This window comes from Pogona vitticeps, chromosome 1 (assembly GCF_051106095.1).
Source record: "Pogona vitticeps strain Pit_001003342236 chromosome 1, PviZW2.1, whole genome shotgun sequence".
Taxonomy (NCBI): Eukaryota; Metazoa; Chordata; class Lepidosauria; order Squamata; family Agamidae; genus Pogona; species Pogona vitticeps.
Window position 1 is genome coordinate 35933650 of NC_135783.1, and position 20970 is coordinate 35954619.

Here is a 20970-nt window from a genome sequence, read left to right on the forward strand (position 1 = left end):
CTTTAAAAGAGCCTTGGGCCAAAATAACTCATAATATGATATCATATTCCCCTAATATGATGTCATATTTTCTAAAACAAACAATGCTTTCTTACAACCACTGCCACTTTTACTTAAACTCTAAGAGGAAGGACATGAAAAGGTAATCTTGCTGGGAAGCTGAAAAAGATGCATTTTGCTCTAGTTTAGATCCACACTTGTAACAACCCAAGACCTACTGGAGTATCCCACCCTGTAGTTATGCTGCCACCAACCCTTCGCTCTCCCAAGTCACCCAGACCAGGAATGGATTTTAATAAACAAGAGAACAAGGTTTATTGAAAAAACAAACAGGGTAAATAAAAGGATCAGGTAAATAGGATACTGGAACTTGGGATAGTCCCAATCATACACATACAACAGATTGGTTCCCACGGAACACTTTAAGGTAACGTACAGACCCTGAACTTATCCGTTCTGGCTACCTAGATAGAAACCTGAACCTATCAGGTATGTACTATCTGACGAACAGTTGTACCCAGTCTGACCCACAGACTCCAACTCCACTTCTCCACGTCAGCTCTCTTACGAAGGACTTCCCCCAAATATATACAGTACAGCTCCTCCCCCCTGATGTCCCGCCTTCCACTCCCCATAGGATGGAACTTTCCCTCCAAAACCCATGACAGACAGGTACCATCAGTGCTGTATGTGACACCTCCCCCCTTTATAAGTTGTTTTGCGGGGGAAAAGCTAAAGTGCTTTTCTCCAAAAAAACAACCAGGATCAAAACACATAAACAGTTATACATTATAATACAATCCCATAACCCATACTTACTCACTCTAGGTCAAACATATCACTTATGCATTTATACATTAATATTTGCAATACATTAAGTTACCTTTATTAATACAAACCAAGCCTGTTCAATAAACAGGTACATTTAACTTTTGGTCACCAATATACACAGTCCATGGTTTCTTCGCCGTCTTCACTCGTCGGGTCTTCTTGACAAGGCGTCAGCAACACAGTTCATTGTCCCTCTGACCACCTTCACTTCAAAGTCAGAATCTTGCAGGTTTAAAGCCCACCTCATAAGTTTACTATTATGGGTTTTCATTGTCTTTAACCACTGCAGTGGTGAGTGGTCAGTGCACAGAACAAAATGTCTTCCCCAGATGTAAGGTTTGGCCTTCTGAATCGCGTATACTATGGCCAGGCACTCCTTTTCCACGGTTGCCAAATGTCTCTCACCTTTCTGGAGTTTCCTACTCAGGTAGGACACTGGATGCTGGTCACCATTTTCATCCTCCTGGCAAAGAACTGCTCCTACCCCGCTGTTAGACGCATCGGTGTAGATGATGAACTCCCGGTCGAAGTCGGGAGCACGCAGCACTGGATAATGGATGAGCGCCTCCTTCAACCTCTGGAACGCCTCCTCACAGTCGCTGGTCCACAGGATGCGGTCATCAGTCTTCTTCCGCGTCAGATCGGTCAGCGGAGTCGCCATCTCGCTAAACCTCGGGATGAACTTTCTGTAGTAGCCCACCAACCCAAGAAATGATTTGACTTTTTTCTTGGTGTTGGGTCTGGGCCAATCACGAACGGCTTCTATCTTGGCCTCTAGGGGTTTGATCACTCCTCCCCCTACTATGTGACCCAAGTATTTTATTTCTGGGCTACCCAGCTGACACTTGTTTGCCTTTACTGTTAGCCCTGCTGCACTTAACCTCTGCAGCACTATCTCCAGGTGTTTCAGGTGATCTTCCCAGGTATTGCTGAAGATCCCTATATCGTCAATGTAGGCCACAGTAAAGTCACTGAGCCCTGCTAAGGTCTGGTCCATCAGCCTTTGGAATGTGGCTGGTGCATTTCTGAGACCAAAACTAAGGACTCTAAACTCATATAGACCGAAAGGGCTGCAAAATGCGGTCTTTTCCTGATCCCTGGGATCAATCCTTAATTGCCAGTAACCCTTTACTAGGTCCAACGATGAAATGAACCGACAACCCCCTATGGTTTCAATCAGGTTGTCTAGCCTGGGCATTGGGTAGGCATCAGGAGTGGTTACGCGGTTTAATTTCCGGTAATCTACACAAAATCTAATGCTCCCATCAAGCTTGTCCACCAGGACTATCGGAGAGGACCAAGGACTAGAAGAGGGGACGATTATGTTCTCCCTAAGCATCTCGTCCAGCTCCTTCCGCACCTTGTCCCTATAGGGTCCCGTCACTCGGTACGGGGATACTGCTTGCGGGGGTGCATTCCCTGTGTGGATCCGATGCATCACTCCCTTCACTATCCCCGGCTTATTTGAAAAAACCTTATGATATTTAGTGAGCAGCACTTTTAGTTCTTGCTGCTGGTCTTGGGTGAGTGCAGGACTGATCTTCACCTCATCTGGGTTGTATTTCACTTCCCCTCTACCCTCCCAGAAGGGCAATTCAGCTTCCTCACTCTCAGCTGCTTTTATGGCAAATAAAACCCTCTGTTCCCCTCTGTAGTAGGGTTTCAGGGCATTCACATGTACCACCCTCCGTGCTTGGTGTTCCTCCTGTTCTATAAGGTAGTTCAGGTCCGACATCTTGGAAATGACCCTGTATGGTCCTGCCCATTTGAGCTGCAGTTTGTTCTCTTTGCAGGGCCTAAGCCAAAGCACTTCCTCCCCTGGGTTAAAGTGCCTCTCCCTGGCTTTCTGGTCATACCAGGTTTTCTGTCTGACCTTCTGAGCTTGCAGGTTTTCTGCTGCTAGCTCTAGGTTTCTCTTCAGGTCATTCATTAAAGTGTCTATATACGTCACAACATCTTGTGGGTCACCCTGGGTGATCTGCTCCCAATTCTGTTTGATTAAATCAAGTGGACCTTTTACTTTTCTCCCAAACAAAAGTTCAAACGGACTGAACCCGGTACTGGCTTGGGGCACTGATCGGTAAGCAAACAAAAGGGATTGCAGCTTCTGGTCCCAATTGTTTGGATTCTCTGCCAAGTAAGCCCTAATCATGCGCATCAGAGTCCCATTGAACTTCTCCGTTAACCCATTACTTTCGGGGTGATAGGCAGTGGTTTCCTTGTGTTTAATTCCACAGATTTGCCATAACCGTTTCATGAGCTTTGATGTAAACGATGTGCCCAAATCTGTGATTATTTCTGAGGCAAATCCCATCCTGGACATATACCCCACCAAGGCATCTGCCACTGTGTTAGTTTCGATGTTAGTCAAGGGAATGGCTTCGGGGTACCTCGTGGCATGGTCCACAATGGTGAGAATGAACCAGTTCCCCCTCTTTGTGGCCTTGGGCAAAGGTCCCACAATATCCACTCCTATACATTTGAACGGGGTGTCAATCACAGGCAAAGGGCACAACTTCGCTTTGGTCCTGTCACGGTTATTCCCCTGCCTCTGACACACATCACATTGTTTACAGAACTCCTTGATCTGCTTCCCTATTTCAGGCCAGTAAAAATTCTGTGTGATTCTCTGCTGTGTTTTGTTCACCCCCAAGTGCGCAGCAAACATGTCAGAGTGCCCCCTTTGTAAGATCATGGGGCGATACTTTTCAGGTACCACTAGCTGACTTCTGATCCCATCTCCCCCTTTTGAGATATTCATCAGGGTCTCTCTATATAAAATTCCCTTTTTCTCGTGAAATCTCGCTGGGGTTTCAGGTGTTAGCTGGGTGTCTGTCACCTTTTCAAAACACTTTCGGAGAGTGGCATCTGCCTTTTGCTCTTGGCCAAATTTGCTGTCTGTGGTTAAGGTTTCTGCCACAGCTTCGGGACTACCCTCATCTGCTTCAGCCTCGGGCTCTTCAGTACCCCCCTGAACTGTCCCCGTGGTAGCTTGTGAGCGTGTAATCACTAGCACCCGTTTCACATGTTCAGCCAGGTCATTTCCCACGAGCACGGCTGCTGGCAGAGTCGATGAAATCGCTAGACGCCAAACTCCCCTCCAGCCTTGAAAGCTCACAGGTACCTCAGCTACTGGCAGTGAGATCACCTGCCCCTCAATCCCTGCCACCTTCAGGCTCTCATTTGGGATTATATGCTTCCTAGGAATAATGTCTGGATGGCACAGGGTCACCTGGGAACAAGTATCCCTTAGCCCCCTATACTGATGGTCAAGTATTCCTACGTCCACCCCAGCGGCCTCAAACAATTGCGAATCTGTCCTAACTAGTAAGCAGCGCTTGACCTCCACAAGAGGACCATTTTCCCCAGCCTGATCAGCAGATGTAACTGGTCCAGAGTGAGTCGCCATGGCAACAGGCTCCCTCAGTGGCAAGGAGCTTTGCTCTGTCTGGACACAGAACACAGCTTTTGGCTTGGTTCCACTCAAATCATGAGGCAAATTTCCCTTTAGCTGCTTTAATTTCTCACACTCTGAGATTAGATGGCCCTTTCCTTGACAGAAATAACATTTTCTGCTGTACTTGGAGTCTTTCTCCTCTGTTTTTGGTTTTCCCTCCAAAATCTGAGGTCTTGGTGGTTTCATGTCAGAGGGCTTCCCTTCAACATGGGCCCCTCCCCCTTGCTGGTTTTTCCCTGGTCCCTGAGAGTACCTGCTGTAGGTTTCTTTGGGCTTACCCACAGTTTTCCCCTCAGCACCTAAGGGCTTCCTTATTTGGGAAATAAAATCTGCGATCTCCGCCGCTTCTGTCACAGTTTTCGGTTTCCTCTCTCTCACATGGAACTTTAGTTCCCCATGCAGGACTGAATAAAATTGCTCCAGCGCTATCAGGTCTTTGAGCTGCTGGAAGGTCTCTGTCCCCTCCTGAGACAGCCATTTCTCTAGCAACCTCACCAGTTGGGCCCCCACTTGGGTAAAATTCTGCTCTGGTTTTTATGTGAGTGACCTGAATTTTTGCCTCAGCTGTTCAGCATTTATCCCATGCGGGCAAACACGTTTTTTAAACTCAGCGAAGTCTTTCAGCAGTTCCACTGGCATCTCTGCATAGACTTCTGCCAGGCTGCCACTGATTAAAGATCGCATAATGGTCATCTTCTCAGTTTCCCTTACTGAGAAGTCCACAAACGCTCTTTCCACGAGGGAAAAGAACACCTCAGGGCAATCTCCCTTGTTGTACACAGGGAATTTCTTCAAGTCAGTTTTAGACAGGCTGCCTTCAAAAGTCACGCCTCAAAATAAAACAACGACTTTTTTCCTTTTGCCTCAGAAACAGCCTTCTATAGACTGCTGCTGTCCCTCCAGCACCCACTTGCAACTGTTGCCAGACAGAATCCACCCCCTCTGCTAGGCCTCTCAGCAGACAGGCTAGATCACTGTTACTTCACGCAGCTTTGCCTCAGCCCTTTCCCGCCAAAACGGGTTGCCTCAGAGCTCCCTAATCTAGTCCCCCAATCTGAGTTTGCACGTTCTTCCACTAGCCTACCTCCCCGTGAGGTAAGCCTAGAAGATTACCTACGCGCCCTCAGATTTTCCCTGACTAGACCCCCCTTGCTCTGGGCACACTAGCCAAGGCTTTGCTGGACCACTGGGCAACTGGACCAGTCGTATCCCACCCGCTGGCACCAACAAATGTAACAACCCCAGACCTACTGGAGTATCCCACCCTGTAGTTATGCTGCCACCAACCCTTCACTCTCCCAAGTCACCCAGACCAGGAATGGATTTTAATAAACAAGAGAACAAGGTTTATTGAAAAAACAAACAGGGTAAATAAAAGGATCAGGTAAATAGGATACTGGAACTTGGGATAGTCCCAATCATACACATACAACAGATTGGTTCCCACGGAACACTTTAAGGTAACGTACAGACCCTGAACTTATCCGTTCTGGCTACCTAGATAGAAACCTGAACCTATTAGGTATGTACTATCTGACGAACAGTTGTACCCAGTCTGACCCACAGACTCCAACTCCACTTCTCCACGTCAGCTCTCTTACGAAGGACTTCCCCCAAATATATACAGTACAGCTCCTCCCCCCTGATGTCCCGCCTTCCACTCCCCATAGGATGGAACTTTCCCTCCAAAACCCATGACAGACAGGTACCATCAGTGCGGTATGTGACAACACTAAGCTTAGGAGGGGACAATTTGAAAAGGTTTTAAGACATTTGCATTCAACAAAGTTGCACTTTTAAACTATTTTGAATGCTTTGGGAATTTTAAAACAGTAGATGAATTTTATCATTTTTCCCACAAGGTTCAAGCTTGTGGAATGGATAAAGTATGTCCATAGTTCAGAAAACACAGGTGCATTATTTTCCCAATATTATCGAGCAAAAGAAACTGTGATAGTGGGAGGGAATAACTTTAGTATTATATGGTATGTATTCATGTGCTCATTTTTGTGTGGTTTTGTATACATCTTTTAAGAAATTGTCAAAGCCTTTAAGTTCATTCCATTCTCTGTTTCTGGATGCATATTGAGAATCATCCTCCCTCATCTATGAAAGGCATTCCTTTTCTTTTAATAGGAATAGCTCGAAATGGGACGTTATAGAATAAACCAAGTACAAAATGCCTCCCATTTTCATTTTGTCTGCAAGATTAGTCCTATTCAAGAATTATCTATTTTGATAACATAAACATGTGAGAAAGGAGAGTCCACCAGTCCTGCCCCCTTGTCATTGCTTCCAAAACTCTCCCATATGGAAAGGACTTTTCTGCAGACTGCATCATCTATGTGGCTCTCTATGTGATACAAAACACTATTTTTCAGCGGTATGCATTGGATTAAGTGCATCCACACATAAAGGTGATTGCTTGCTTCTATCATCTATGTGTGGATACAACAGAAATTATGATGAAGAGAGAGGAACTAGCACGGTCTCATTCCATGTCTACTTTATGTGAATGTATAATGCCAGAATAAAGATACTGTCTCATCCAAATCACATGTCTGCAGCTTCTCTAGTTGAGAGATGGGCAAGCTCTCAGCAGAATACTGATGTAAGCATCTCTTTGAGGAAAAAACCCGTGGTGAAGTCCAATCTATTTAAGCACTCCAATGTGATTTACCTTTTCCTGGAAAGGAATTGCATTACGTAATACAATTATGTAAATGTATTCAGATAATTTGCTCCAAGAGTAATGATGCCATTCCACCTTTAAATGGATATTTTCCTTGATAACAAGACTTCTAATCCAAGGGTTTATGTTGACCATCCCCTGTCATGCAAAAAAGCCTCCAATGTTCTTTTGCATCTTGAAGAGCCCAGTTATTCTGGGAAACATATTTGAATTGGGTTTAGGATGTTTTATATTGATTTTATACAGGTGATGCACATGGAAGTGCAGATTGTTTTGACAGGGAATTGTGTTATTTTGATCAGATGCAAGGTAAAATACTCTTCCAGCAGAGGATCATTTCTTTTAATTTGGATGTCAAATCAATGCATACTCAATTATTGTGGCATCTGTGAATGCCTGTCAATGTAAATTGTGACTGTGGAGTTTGCCACTCAGTGGCGTGCTTTCCGTGCTCTCTCTCTCTCTCTCTCTCTCTGTGTGTGTGTTTCACATACTCAACTTGGTGTCTCCACCACTTTGCAAGTCTTCAGTTTCAGCCAGGTTTAGGTGTCTCACTGCTCCACAAGTCCACTGCTTGCTGGCACCCTCACTTTTTCCCTCTTAGCAGCAGGCAGCGAGCTGGCAAGAAACAAGTCTCTAGCTCTGGCAGACAGCAGGCAAGCAAGCCCGCCGAACAGCTGTTCTGTATAGTGGATGGAAGGAGAATCCGGCCGGCTGTTGTAGAGAGCAGACAAGCATGCCCGCACCACTTAACAACTGACCAGTCTATGGAGCAGCTTCTGCCCAGCAACCAAGGGTGCACTGGAAGGGCAGTCTGCCAATAATTCAGAAAATTTGAGTTTATGCAGTAAAAGAATTCTCGCAGGTTGTTGAGAAAGCGAAAGTACAATTGATAAGTGTTTCCTGGAGGTTTATGTTACAAAAGTTTATGTTACAAAACACCTAGTCTGTTTTGGAACAAAGTTACTGATATGATAATAAGGCAGAAGTAACTCATTCAGTTTTGTGCCAATTTTCATGAGAAAGAGTAAGCAACAGTTCAATGATGTAATGTTGACAAGGGGACAAGAGGAAAAAAAATGAAGTGCATTTTAAAATGCTGCGATGTGTTTTGCTTATAATTGTAATTAACAAAGAGATACTGCAAGATAGATGTGGAATCCTGTGTTAGGCAAATGAGAATAAACATATATTGTACAATAGAAGATTTTACTGAATACTGTATTGTAAATGGACAAAAAGATGAATGTTATTTTAAGCTGTTTGTTTCTTGGGTAGCAGGTAGAAAAGACAAAGAAGGGTGTCATTTGTTTTCTGAGGCTTTAGCCACAAATCTGTAAGAAGTATTGTTTTAACTTTTTATCCTATAGTAGCATCCAACAATGGTAAAATAAATAGCAATAAACTGCTATCCTAGGAGACCACTGGGGTACTGATAAGCTATACTTACCCTTGACAGGAGAACTAGAATGCTCCCAAAGTGGTAAGTTCTAATACTGATAAGCTACACCAGATCACTTTCATAACAATGAAACACCAGATCACTTGCCAGATCTTTTATTTAGATTATGCAGAACAAAGGATATAAACACAGGGAGAGATCACACACCGCTATTGAATGGTGAGACATTATGTCAAAGGAGGAAGAAGGAGCATGAGACATAAGAAGGGAATGGATGCTAGTTGAATGTCCTTAGAGCAGCAGAAAGATAACAACAGTGTGGCACTCACAGCCAGCAATGGGTTTTGCATAAAGCTGGGTGACAAAATGTTTTTCTTTGTGTGTTCTTAACATGCTTAGAGCTCATGAATGCTTTTGTACTTTTCATATATATTACTTTAAAATGTTTAAATATTTGTCAGTGCCTTTCATTGAAAGTTATAATGCTTTTTGCTTTTTATAATGTTATTCTCAATGATTTAGATGTATTTGAGAGACGTATTCTCTGCCTCGAAGAGGCGGACACAACTATATGACTAAACAACGACAATTCTCTGCCTTAGTATAAGTGCCTGTATTTTAAAATGTAACTTAAAACATTATTTTTGGGATGTTATACTTTTGCTTAAGACTTTATAGTTTCACCTTGCAAGGATGGATTACTCTGAAGTAATTTTTACCTTATGGAACCTAGATGTAGAAAATAAAACTTGTTGAAAATCAGCAAGGTTTGAAAATACTGGAATTATTGCAACAATGAAAATACAGTGGTGCCTCACACAACGATGTTAATTGGTTCCAAAAAAATCAACATTGTGTGAAACATCGTTCTGTGAAACAACATTTCTCATAGGAATGCATTGAAAACCAGTTAATCCGTTCCAATTGGAACGGATTGCCATCGTTCAGTGAAAATCCCCATAGGAAACATCGTTGAGTGAAACAATGTTTCCTGTATTGGAATGTATTGAAGCCGACTCAATACATTTCAATGCCTTTGCGAAGTCCTTTTTCGCTCCTGTAAAAGTGTCTTACAATGTTTGGACGCTGTTTTAAATGATTGCAATGGTTAGTCCACCTCCTGAAACCTATGCAAACTGATTTTGGTGTTGTTCTGACACTTCGTTAATTTATGATGATTTTTTGTTTTTTCCATTGGAAACCATTAGACAGACCATCCAATGGTTTCCAATGGAGAAAATTCAAAAAATCATCATAAATTAACGAAGTGTCAGAACAACACCAAAATCAGTTTGCATAGGTTTCAGGAGGTGGACTAACCATTGCAATCATTTAAAACAGCGTCCAAACATTGTAAGACACTTTTACAGGAGCGAAAAGGGAGATCGTTGTGTGAAAATCCCCCATAGGAAACATCGCTGTGTGAGGCAGCAAATTTAACAGAAAAAGGCATCGTTGTGTGAATTCACCGTTGTGTGAGGCACTCGTTGTGCGAGGCACCACTGTACTTATAATCAGATACCCAGATTAGTTTGGATAAATTTGTCATTTATTTTCTGGTTTCATTCTAGGATTAACCCTTTACTGGGATGTCAGCTATGACAAATCATAGGCTTCTGTACTTTGCCTGGGAGGTTTATAAATCTCTGTAAGACTCCTGGGAGTGTCAGGCATACTTATCAGGATCTGACAAACCAGCTGTGGAGACCTGGATCCTGCTGGAGAGCTGGGCAGTGGCAGCGCTGAGGGAGAGCAGGACAAAGCTCTGTTTTGTTTTTCTTTCATTTCCTTCTAGCACTATTCCACTAATTAAAAAATTTAAAACATATTTAAAATAACACCACAATAGCAGTGACAAGTTGACAGTGCAAGTGTGGATGGGTGGGCACATGACACACAAACATGATGTAACATCTTGTCTCACCCCCACCCCCAAAAATCTCATATACAGGGATAATGTACAGATGAAACTCAGGTGTGCAACAAATTTCCTTATTTCAAAACTGATGTATACAGACAGACAGCAAGCAAAAATACAAATGAATAGATCATTGATTTGCAGCTCACTGTTGCTTTGAAGTCTTACTGTTCTACAAACAGACACACAGGAGATGAAATATGAAATTTTCATTTTCCAAGCAGGAAACATTAATCCTGTTACAATGATTTCATTCTCATTTATCTCAGACGATGGCTGTAGATTGACCTGTTTTAATTACATGGATGCTAGCCAGAGACACAGATGCTCAATGAGCTGTTTGCAGCGTGCATTGTTGCAACTGACTGCCTTATGTTCTAAAACCAATTAATCTGTTAAATGCTTATATGCATGTTCGATGAATCTTCAGTGTTTAACTTTCCACCCGTGGATTTGCGACCCTTAGGGAGAAAAACATTATCTTCCACACCCGCAACTATGATAGCAGAAACACATTTTATGTGGAGCAGCTCAGAATTAAACAGAAAAAATTTAAGTCCTTCATTCCAGAAAATTTGTTAAATCTCTTTGTCTTCAGTAAAACTGCTGAAGTCTAGAACTCATCTCCTGCAAAAACAAATAAAATAATATCCAAGTTGAAAGGAAAAGGAATATTGGTACACTCAACTTTAGAACTGTAACATTTAATACTGAATTTGTGCCCAAAATGCTTTAAAAATAGAGCAAAGAAACCAAACCCAGTTTTGGTGACCAAAGTGGAGTTCACATTTTATATAGATATGTATGGAGAAGTCATTAAATCCTGAAAATCTTTCTGCTCTTCTGACTGAAAATGGTAGTTTTACATTCTAAGATATTTAATATTATTGAGCATGAATTATAATTTGCACATACAGTGGTGCCCCGCATAGCGACGTTAATCCGTTCCGGATTAACCTCGCTATGCGAAATCGTCGCTAAACGGGTAGGGGAAATGTATTGAAACGCATTAAACTTAGTTTAATGCGTTCCAATACCTTTCTTACTTACCCGTTCAGCGAGGATTCCAATTGCTGGCAGCCATTTTCGCGCCTTCGCTAAGCGAGGGCAGGGCGTGAAAATGGCTGCCGGCAGCCATTTCCGGGCTTCCGGCGGCCATTTTGGAACCGCCGATCAGCTGTTCGGCGGCTCCAAAATGGCCGCCGCAATACCCGATCTTCGCAATACGGGTTTTCCCCATTGCGACGATCGGGTATGTTTCCGTATAGCGATCCCGAAAAAGGGATCGCTATACGGAAACATCGCTATACGGTGCACTCGTTAAGCGAGGCACCACTGTACTGTTTTGTACATGACCTAGTTTACTGTGAGCATACAACCCACACATGAAGCCCTCTTTCCACACCTTCTATTGCCGCTTACAGGTATTCCCAGAGGCTGTTAAAACGAATAAAAGTTCTGTGTACAAGAAGATTTGGAGAGGGTACAAATCCCAGAGGACCCAGGAACACAGCCCTCTTTGCCTGAATTATCCTTAGGACCTCAAAGAAAGCTACAGTGAAAGCTGCTTGAAACATCTTTGCCTCATAAACCAACCAGCATACCTGTTGCAAAGTTCGGATTAAGATCCAAATTTTGTGAAAGTGATGGATTTCTGTTTATTCCTCTTTTGTGGGTTAGCTGTCCTCTAACCTTCAAGAATCCTTCTGGTCAAGAATGACCTCCACAGATCCTGACCCCCATGTAAAACAATCAATATATCATCCTAAAGTCCTCTGGGGTCTTCTTTGGGACAACATCTAATGGAACATTTAATATCTGGAAATAGTTGGTTAAACAAAGAGGCCAGCCACTCTGTCTGCTGCACACACCTTCATGAATTTTGCCTACACAACATCAGGAAATTCTCTTGCAGATTTTACATTTTTTTTTTTTGGCTTGGTAGGCAGTGACATTCCAACTGCAGGGATTCTAAAACCCTCCCGTGTAATCTGAGCAGCTGACAGGTCCATGAAGAAGTGGTATTAAAGCCACAAAACAAACTGGGGTGATGGCCAGTTGCTCATGGGGCTTCCCTCCTTCCACGGAATCTATTTTCCACATTCATTTGCTAAAACACTGTCTCTACTGAGCCCACCATCTTTTTTTTACTGGAGACATTGATGGCAGGGCATCTTTGGCAAAAGGGCCACTAGGAATTTTCTGGCCTTGGGTCCCGGACGTGGGCCAAAACAGTTGTTAAAATTATACTTAAATTTACACTGAGTCCTTTGGCACTTTCTTTGATTATACTCACAACAGATCCTCTTGGGTAGATCCTAACTCACCTGCAGATCCAGCACTGTCTGTGTCCTCATGCTGCATCTCATGCTTCTGCCTCTTAACCTTCCTCTTCTTCTTGGCTGCAGCCCTGCCACGGCCACTTATAACTTAACCCCTGTTCTGTTACTGATATGCTTTTACAAGTTCCCCAGCTGCTCCTGCACAATGCCCAGTTGAATATCCCCACCCACATAATTCCCTTTTAATGATGTAAGCTGACTTGAGTCAAGGAGAAAGGCAGGATAAAAATATTTTAAATAAATAAATACTCCTTTTTCCCTTCCTTTTTTTAAAAGAATGTTTGTTTGTTTATGTATTGCCCTATTTTTTTTACTTGCCCAGTACTTGTCTCCTTCTCTTATTCATTCTATTTCTGACTTTTACATTTCATTTCATTTCATTTCATTTCATTTCTTTCTTTCTTTCTTTCTTTCTTTCTTTCTTTCTTTCTTTCTTTCTTTCTTTCTTTCTTTCTTTCTTTCTTTCTTTGATTTTTACCCCGTCCCTCTAGACCATGTGTACTCGGGGCGGCTTACATAGATAAAACAGAACAATATAATATATAAAATATATAAAATTAGAATTACATTTTCTCTTATTTACCCTGCTAAAATAGGGGAAATCTATATTGCAATGTGCTACTTTGTGTCCTGGTACTCAGAACCACCTGCTCACTACTATCCTAAATTAACTCATCTCTTCCCTTCGTCCAATTCAATTTCTCTACTCATTATTAATTAATCCATATGGAGGGTTTCTTTTCCCTCAGAGTTCCCTCACTCTGAAGCCAACACCATAAAAACTGTCACTGCCATCTTCCTGTCCAAGGACTCACTCACCTGCTGCCGCTGCCTCAGTTGCTCCCTCCATCATTGCTACCATCCATGTAGGGCTATTACGTTTCAGCTTGTAATGCTTAAACACATTTCAAATTGAGGAAAGCTCTTTTCTGGCTCAGGTACCATGCTTCTAAGCGCATGTAGGTCAGCAAATGTAGTGCAACCACTTCAGAGATGAACAGTATTCTAAAAGCATTATGACAGTATTAATCCTGACCAATAACCCATCCTGATATGTGCCACATTTACTAAAACTGGAACCTTGTCCACCAAGCCCTATGGGAAGAACAAAGGCTTCTTAATATGTTTCATCTTTTCTGGAAAAAAAAAGTGTACAACTCTTGTCCCACATCCCCTATTCAAAGCAGAATTTGTCAGAGCAGGCAAGCAGCTGGTGTAATTAACCTGTTCCAACACAGTGGTGCAATGAAACTTGCACAAATTAATCATGTATATGTTTATGTACATGTATATGTGTTTCTTTTGATTTTATAATTAGTATGTTTATTATTTTAAATTCCTGTTACTACACTTGATCTTAGCCAAAATCGGGTTTCATGCCGGGTTTTGGCACAGAGACTGCCTAGGTCGCCCTGTATGATGACCTTTGCCGGGAGAGAGACAGGGGGAGTGTGACCCTGTTGATACTCCTGGACCTCTCAGCGACTTTCAACACCATCGACCATGGTGTCCTTCTGGATAGGCTGGCTGGGTTGGGAGTTGGGGGCACCACTTTACGGTGGTTCCGCTCCTTCCTGGCTGACCGTGTCCAGAGGGAGGTGCTGGGGCACAGATGCTCTGCCCCATAGCAGTTATGTCATGGGGTTCCTCAGGACTCAATACTGTCCCCCATGCTGTTCAACATCTACATGAAACCGCTGGGAGAGGTCATCAGGAGGTTTAGGATGAGGAGTCAGCAATATGCTGATGATACTCAGCTCTACCTCTCGTTTCCCACCAATACAGGTGAGGCAGTTTCTGTGCTGAACTCGTGTCTGGACCTGATAATGGACTGGATGAGGGTTAATAAATTGAAACTCAATCCAAACAAGACGGAAGTGCTCTTAGTGGGTGTTTTACCAGACAGGCTGGAGGGCCATTTCCCTGCCCCGAGTGGGGTTACACTCCCCCTAAGGGACAGGGTCCGCAACTTGGGGGGTGCTCCTGGACCCCAGTCTAACACTGCAAGCCCAGGTGGACTCGGTGGCCAGAGGCGCCTTCCTTCAACTGCGGAAATTATGCCAGCTACGGCCGTACCTGGACGAGCAGAGTCTCATGACAGTTACACATGCACTGGTAACATCCCGCATAGGTTACTGCAATGCGCTTTACGTGGGGCTGCCTTTGAAGACAGTCTGGCGACTGCAACTGGTCCAGAATTGAGATGCGCGGATGGTGAGTGGTGCAGCCGCCAGGGAACATATCAAGCCAATTCTGTATAAGTTACATTGGCTACCAGTTGCTGCCCGGGCCCAATTCAAAGTGCTTGTTTTGACATATGAAGCCCTAAACGGCTTGGGCCCTGGATACCTGAAGGACCGCCTCCTTCCATATGAACCTACCCGGCAGTTAAGATCTAGCAGGGGGCCCTTTTGAAAGAGCCATCCCTTAAGGAGGTAAGAGGGACGGCTTGTAGACAAAGGGCCTTTTCAGCAGCTGCCCCCAGACTGTGGAATGCCCTCCCGACTGAGATTCGTCTGGTGCCGACGCTGATGACATTTCGGCGCCAGGTCAAAACCTTCCTGTTTCAGAAGGCTTTTAATTGAAATAATATTAGCTGTGGGCCCGATGGCAATATTTATATATATTTTAATTGTATTTTAATTGTTCTAAATTGTATTGTATTTTAATTGTTGTAAGCTGCCCACAGACATTTGGGTAATGTGGGCGGCATATAAATTAAATAAATAAAATAAATAAATAAAATAAAAGGCCGAGAAGTGATTATTTTAAATTCCTGTTGATGTTATATTTGTTCAACATGTAAACTTTCCAAAGTGGCCTTGGCAGCCGATGGGCGGTATAGAAGTCAAATATATATATAAATAAATAAACCTATTAATACTAATGAGAATTATGGGTACAATTATTTATTTATTTATTTATTTATTTATTTATTTATTTATTTATTTATTTATTTATTTATTTATTTATTTATTTAACTTATATGCTGCCCACTCTACCCAAAGTTCTCTGGGCGGCTTACAACAATTAAAATTCAATTAAAATACAATAAAAGATAAAATGATTAAAATACAATTAGAATTGCCATCAGGACCCACAGTTGATGTTATTTCAATTAAAAGCCTTCTGGAACAGGAAGGTTTTGACCTGGCACCGAAATGTCATCAACATTGGCGCCAGACGAATCTCAGTCGGGAGGGCATTCCATAGTCTGGGGGCAGTTGCCGAAAAGGCCCTTTGTCTACAAGCCGTCCCTCCTTGAGGGACGGCTCTTTCAAAAGGGCCCCCTGGATAGATCTTAACTGCCGGGTAGGCTCATATGGAAGGAGGCAGTCCTTCAAGTATCCAGGGCCCAAGCCGTTTAGGGCTTTATATGTCAAAACAAGCACTTTGAATTGGGCTCGGGCAGCAACTGGTAACCAATGTAAATTGAACAGAATCGGCTTGATGTGATCTCTAGCGGCCCCACCACTCACCAGCCGCGCAGCTTGATTCTGGATCAGTTGCAGTCACCGGACCGTCTTCAAAGGCAGCCCCACGTAGAGCACATTGCAATAATCTATACGAGAAATTACCAGTGCGTAACTGTCATGAGACTCCGCTTGTCCAGGTAGGGTCGTAGCTGGTACAATTTCTGCAGCTGAAGGAAGGCGCCTCTGGCCACCGAGTCCACCTGGGCTTCCAGAGTTAGACTGGGGTCCAGGAGCACCCCCAGGCTGCAGACCCTGTCCCTTAGGGTGAGTGTAACCCCATTCAGGGCAGGGAAATGGCCCTCCAACCTGTCCGGCGAAGCACCCACTAACAGCATAATACTGTATATGCCGGCATACAAGATGACTTTTTGGGCCCAAAAAACATGCCTCCAAGTGGGGGGGTCATCTTGTACGCCGGGTACACTTCATTTGGGCCAGGAAGGAGCCGCCGTCGCCGCTGTTGAGTGAGTGATGCGGGGCCGCGCTGGCCAGGGAGGAAGGCAGGCAGGCAGGCAGTTGGTCTGGATGGAGGGAGGGAAGCACAGCCTGCCATGCCTGAGCGGCCAGAGCCCGCCGCTGTACTGCCTGCCACCCAGAGCCAGCGGCGTGCTCGCTCGCCTACCACGCACCCGTTTCCTTTTTCCTCCTCCTCCTCCTCCTGCCACCGCCCGCTCAGCCTCTTGCCCTCTTCTTCACCCTTGGCCAGAGCCTGCCGCTGGGCTGCCCGCTGCCCCATGCCACTGAGCCAGCTGCGCGCTCGCTCGCCCGCCACCCGCCCATTTCCCCTCTTCCTCCTCCTCCTCCTCCTGCCGCCTGCTCAGCCTCTTGCCCTCTTCCTCGCCTCCTGCTGCTGAGCCACCATGCTCGCTCGCCCGCCGCCACCCCCGCTTCCCCTCTTCCTCCTCCTCCTCCTGCCTCCACCCACCCAGGCTCTTCCTGTTGGGGGGGTCGTCTTATACGGCCGGTCGCCTTGTACACCGGCAAATATGGTAATTTTCTCTGCCATGCAATTCTGTCTTTGTATTGACACTGATGATCCTTTCCAACTTAAAAGGGAATTGCAAGCTCTCTTAAGCAAGTCAGTTGAGTAATGAGTTGCTATTATCCTTTTTTGTTTTTAAAATAAGAAACATATAAATTGTACATATGTATTATTTATAGTATTGCACTGTCTGTGAGTAAAGATAATGTTGCAGGCATCTGGTGAAATTCAGCTGGTGAGTCAGTAAATGGGAAAGAGGAGCTGGAAATCATGTCAAGCATCAGACAGTGCAAATCATTATTTTTGTCTGGGCAAAGTCATAACCTAAACTAAAAGTCTTCATACTCTTTTCTGTTTAGGGTTCAACATAGTTGTGGTTGGTGAAGTCACTCCAAAGTTCAGGAAACATTTACTTTTATTTCCTCCTTTGTTATTAAAAACAAACAAAAGTATTTTGGTGAACCTGTTTGTGAAGATTGCTTGCTCAAATTTGGCTTTAGCACTGAATATTTTCCTTTAAAATAAAAGAGCATACTCCTGTAGTGATGTATGGAAGTGACAGCTGGACCATAAAGAAAGCTGACAGCCAAAGAATTGATGCTTTTGAACTGTGGTGCTGGAGGAGGATCTTGAGAGTCCCCTGGACTGCAAGGAGAACAAACCTATCAATTCTAAAGGAAATCAACCCTGAGTGCTCAGTGGAAGGACAGATCCTGAAGCTGAGGCTCCAATACTTTGGCCATCTCATGAGAAGAGAAGACTCCTTGGAAAAGACCTTGATGTTGGGAAAGTGTGAAGGCAAGAGGACAAGGGGATGACAGAGATGGTTAGACAGTGTCATCGAAGCAACCAACATGAATTTGACACAACTCTGGGAGGCAGTGGAAGATAGGAGGGCCTGGTGTGCTCTGGTCCATGGGGTCACAAAGAGTCGGACACGACTGAACGACTAAACGACAATGACTCTTTACATTCTTGAACATCACTGTGTGCCACCTCAATGTGGCAAAGCAAACTGCAGATAAAATGAGGCCAGTGTCTAGCGGTGAGAAGATATAATGTAGACATGTTTAAAAACAAAGCTGTTTGTTGACTGTGCTTCCATTTTAGGAATAATAATCATGTGTCATCAAGTCAATTCTCACATGGCTACCTTTCTCAGAATTTTCCAGGTACAGAATACTCAGAAGTGGTTTATCATTCCCTTCTTTTGGGGTCACCCTGGGACTGTGGAACTTGCCCAAGGCCACACGGGATGGCTCTTCTTGAGGACTCTCAGTGGAGAATTGGATTCCCAGCCTCTGGTTCCACAGCCAGATACCTAACCCACTGAGCTATGTACAGTGGTGCCTCGTATTACGAATGCACCGTATAACGATGAATCCGCATAGCGATCCCTTTTCCGGGATCGCTAATGCGGAGGCATAGCGTCGGCCCCAATGGGCAAAACTCGCTTACCGATCTTCCATGTGGGGGGCCCGTTGGAAGGAGCCGCCGCCGCCGCCGCCGCCGCAAGAGTGATGCGGGGCCATGCTGGCTGGGGAGAAAAGCAGGCGGCGAGACAGGCAGGCGGAGGGAGGGAAGTGGCGCGCACTCGTGCGTCCGCCTCCCTTCTTCGTCCTCCTCCCCCCACACTTTCCCTCTTCCTCCTCCTCTCTCTTCTGCCGCAGCTGGGGAGGAACGCTGGGGAGGAACACAGGCGGCAAGACAGGCAGGCGGAGGGAGGGAAGTGGCGCGCGCTCGTGCGTCCGCCTCCCTTCTTCGTCCTCCTCCCCCCACACTTTCCCTCTTCCTCCTCCTCTCTCTTCTGCCGCAGCTGGGGAGGAACGCTGGGGAGGAACACAGGCGGCAAGACAGGCAGGCGGAGGGAGGGAAGTGGCGCGCGCTCGTGCATCCGCCTCCCTTCTTCGTCCTCCTCCCCCCACACTTTCCCTCTTCCTCCTCCTCTCTCTTCTGCCGCCGCTGGGGAGGAACGCAGGCAGGCAGGCAGGCAGATGGAGGAAAGGAAGTGGCACGGGGTCGTGTGTCCGCCCCTCTTTCCCTCTTCCTCCTCCTCCTCTTGCCCTCGGGCGATCGGCTGTTGCCGGACGCCCGAAATGGCCGTACGTGTTTTCGCGCCCTCCCCTCGCTTACCGAGGGCGCGAAAATGGCTGTCGGACCCGGGAGCATCGCTGAACGGTGAGTTTTGGGCCGATTTGGAACGCATTAAACGATGTTTAATGCGTTCCAATAGCTTTTTTTGTCCCGTTCAGCGATGTTTCACTATAGCGAAGGTTAATCCGGAATGGATTAACCTCGCTATACGAGGCACCACTGTAACCAGCTGTTGCACAAAATACTTGTGTAACTGTGAGGGTTCAATAGTTGCCTCAGGCTTACCAGACACAAATACGGGAGTCTCTTGTTTTTGAAAAACAGAACTGGTGTTTATTGGAACATCAAATAAAGAGGTATCAACATTAAACTTGTCACTAGTCTTTTCTCTCATCGCCAACGGGTCAAACGAGGGTGTCCAGGCTTCCTGTAAGAAGGGGTTGAAACTTGGATCGTACCAAAGTCCCTTGGTAAACGGGTTCACTTCACCTGCTACCTTCGGTCCAACGTCTACCTCGATCAAGGGCAGGGTCTCCTCATCTCCCCTCTCCGGGTCGTCGGGGTCACTTCCCTCGGCATAAGGATCCCAGGGTCCGGTGAACACCTCCTCCAGCGAGCCTCCTCCAGTCGCCATGCTCTCCTTTCCCTTTCTTCTCTCTCTACTTTTTCCCTTTCCTCTCTCAACCGTCTCCTCCACTCCCTAGCCTCTGCTTCATCCCAGTACGAAGGTCTGGGGGGTAAACCTCTTCTCCTTCTGTAGTCTGCCTCCTCCCGAGGCACCCTCACCCTCTCACTTCTCCCTGTCCAGGGATCTTCTACCCAGATCCATTCCCATCCCCTTGGTATCTTGTCTCTCTCCTCCCTCACCTCCCCATGCCCCGCCTCTATTAACGGTCTCACTGCTACCCAGGTTCCCGCCTTTTCTGTCTCCGTCTGTGTAGCCACAGACATCCTCTATAGCCCCTGTTCCAAGTCTCCTGTGTCTACCCCCTGGTGTCTGACCGGGACGCGTGAAGTCAGAGATACTGTCTGTGTCTCTTGTTCTCTCTTAACTGAGGACGACACTCCGGCGAGGACTTCTATTGCCTTGCCTCTGGTCTCACAGTAACCTCTAGCCTTGCTTATGGTGATATGCATGATTATTCATAAAAGATTGGTGAAGCTGAAAAGTAATATTATGTCTAGGGGTGAATCTGATCTGCACATCATTCATGTAAACTTATTTGAGAACTTCTCATTACCTGTTCCTGTTTGGTAATGCCCAGACAGGCATACACCTCTCATATGGTTTATAAACTGGTTAAGTTTATTTACCGCCCCATTTAGCGCTACAGGGTGGTATATAAGCAGCTCACTTTGCTTTTTGTTTTTTTTTAAAGGATCTATGACACAAATAAATGTCAGTATCTGTGACATATGAGATGTATTATCTAGTTTTTCCATCATACTATTGTGGATGTGAATCTCTGCATGGTAGATTATCAAACTTGCAGGCTTCATTAGAGGTCACTTTTCGAGCATGGAAAACATAGTACAATATACTGGCTGCGGTGTACAGACTTTCTTTAGGAGGCCAGACAGGAGCAGCATGTACTCACAGAGAGAATTGGTGGGGTCACATATAGTAATGGGAGAGCAATCTTCAGTTGCTATAAATGACAAGGCTAGGACATCATTACAAGACTCTAATAAGTAGTCCATCAGCTATTTGGATGCCAACACTCCTGCACTCTTCCCAAAGTATTTAACATCTGACCATCTCATTTTAGGGTTTTG

At 45.0% G+C, this 20970-nt stretch overlaps 1 protein-coding gene across 6 annotated transcripts in view; it reads right to left on the reverse strand.

The window, feature by feature from the left end:
• SUSD4 (sushi domain containing 4) overlaps positions 1 to 20970 on the reverse strand; it is a 165172-nt gene that overhangs the window by 35635 nt on the left and 108567 nt on the right. The window lies entirely within an intron of this gene.